Genomic DNA, 2,470 nt, shown 5'->3' on the forward strand with positions numbered 1-2,470 from the left:
GCTTTGAACTCAGCAATACGATAGATGATTCTTCTCGAATGGGACGCATTCGGCTACCACACAGATGTTTGCCGTGCATCGCGTGGAGGACACATCGAACAACTGAGTTGTGTCTTAAGCTTTAAGAGTTACTGTTTTCGTCTCTACACAGATTATTCATATGCAATTTACACTTCAAGAAGTAGAAATTAATTAAATCCTATCTATCTTATTTAATACATTATATTTTGCGTATTATCCTTGCACAGGGCCATGCTAATCTTCTCTGTATCCTTTCAATTTTAGTATACGTACCGCCAAAGCGAATGCAGATTGATTACGATCTTTATTAGCTAGTTCTTTCCTTCTTCGCTTGTCGCAGAACGTCTTCATTCCTGATGCGAACAGCCAGCGATATGATGTTGAATACTCCTGTAACGCTATTTTTCAGAAGCTTCTAATTTTTTCATTGTGTCTTCTTCATTTCACAGCCACAGAGAACTGCGATCCAACGAGACGAGTGAGGAGTCGTGAAGCTCTAACACTAAATTCTTTCATTCCTTACCTTACAAATCTGTCAAATTGAGGGAAATATCAAAAATTAATAAGAGTCGTCGCTTTATGTCCATAACACAGGAGGTGAAATTTGCTTAAATACTTTCACTCTGATCAGTGAAGAGGCTAATGTTATCTGAAAAAACGGATTTGGAGCTTAATCGTACAAGGTGTACTTTTTGCTGGGAACAGAAAAGCTTAACCGTGGGCCTGTTTCGGGACCGTCTATGATTTTCAACGCTAGGAGGGTCAAACTGAGTCTAGCGGAGATACGGAGATTACCGCCGACCCTGAACACATGGTGTGTTGCTTTCGCTGCTATTCAATTGAAAGCAAAAAACTAAATCTTGATTTGAGAAGCGCTGCAAGAGTACTCGAGTCCCCTCAACGAGCTGTGAAATTACAGAGCGCCTGCTGGCCGTGCTAAGGAGATAGGAATCTGGTCTACAGGTTGCGGTGAGCACCGTTCCTATACATGCGTGCGTTGCACGGGCTCAAGGGCGTGCCACCTTACCGTTGCATCTGACCGAAATAAGACTTACAGAGAGAAAATGCGTAGCAAACATATATTTCTTTCTATCAGACGCAACGGTATAATTCGGACAGACCTTTAACAAAGCCCGTTAAATCAGTATATCAGTTCTTCTTGTTTGTCTTCTTCTTCCTCTTCGGGCACATTCATGTCATATGCTCTGACCTCGGATTGCCGAACTACTGGATGCTATGAGGGTATTTTCTATTTCTTTCTTGTTCATCCATTATCATTTCCTGAATTTTGTTCCTAAATAAATTCCGGTTGTAAGTATCCTTTACGAACACCGACGGACACGAATCTCAACACCAAGAAATAATTAATGCAGAGTAATGAAATTTCGGGAACACATTTGTGTAGATATGAGGGTAATCCCAAAAGTAAGGTCTCGTGTTTTTTTATAAGTACGTAGACCTGTTTATTTCTACAATGGTTTACATCAGTTGACAGCTTGAACATTTAGCAATTTTTCGACATAATTACCATTTCTGTCGATGAATTTTTGTAGACGCTGTGGCAGTTTTTGTATGCCCATGTCATACCAGCTCGCCGCCATGCTCTTCAGAAAGTTATGAACCTCTTCTTCCACCTCGCCGTCGGAGCTGAATCGCTAGGACCACAGTTAACGCTGACAGGTACTGTGAGACTCTGAAAAAACTCAAACGGCCAATTCAGAACCGGAGAAGAGGAATATTGAGGAAGGGTGTCACATTCTCCATGACAACGCTCGCCCACACATTGCTCGGCAAACCGTTGCCCTCCTGCAACAGTTTCAGTGGAACATAATCACCCACCCACCCTATAGTCCTGACTTGGTGCCCGGTGACTAAGACCTGTTCCCTAGGTTAAAAGAACATTTGGCCGGAAAGCGATTCAGCTCCGACGACGAGGTGAAAGAAGAGGTTCATAACTTTCTGAACAGCATGGCGGCGAGCTGGTATGACATGAGCATACAAAAACTGCCACAGCGTCTACAAAAATGCATCGACAGAAATCTTTAGTATGTCGAAAAATAGCTAAATGTTCAACCTGTAAGCTGTTGCAAACCATTGTAGAAATAAACAGGTTCATATACTTATAAAAAAATAGGAGACCTTACTTTTGGGATTACCCTCCTAATATATTTATGCAATTAACGTTGCAGCATTACAGGTTAACGTGAGCGCCAGAAAAACTATTGCAAATGTGAAATGCTGGTACATTAATAACCGGAGTCCCATGCCTGTTGCACTTAATATCGAACGAGGACTTCTCTGTACGGGTGAGGAGAAAGAAATACATTCCTGAAAAAATTAAATTAGTTGACATCGAATATAAGTTTTAATTTAGGAAGTCTGTGCAGTATAAGCAGATCAGTCGAGAAGAGAATGGAAGCTTCTGATTGTGGTGCTACAGGGGAAAGCT

The 2,470-nt window shown here is 41.5% G+C and overlaps 1 non-coding gene across 1 annotated transcript; it reads right to left on the reverse strand.

Moving 5' to 3' along the window:
- Positions 1-201: 201 nt before the first annotated feature.
- LOC126485636 (U6 spliceosomal RNA) lies at positions 202-309 on the reverse strand. Its single transcript, XR_007588057.1, has one exon. It is a non-coding gene; the product is annotated as a U6 spliceosomal RNA (small nuclear RNA).
- Positions 310-2,470: the final 2,161 nt, after the last annotated feature.

This window comes from Schistocerca serialis, chromosome 6 (assembly GCF_023864345.2).
Source record: "Schistocerca serialis cubense isolate TAMUIC-IGC-003099 chromosome 6, iqSchSeri2.2, whole genome shotgun sequence".
In the NCBI taxonomy this organism is placed as follows: Eukaryota; Metazoa; Arthropoda; class Insecta; order Orthoptera; family Acrididae; genus Schistocerca; species Schistocerca serialis.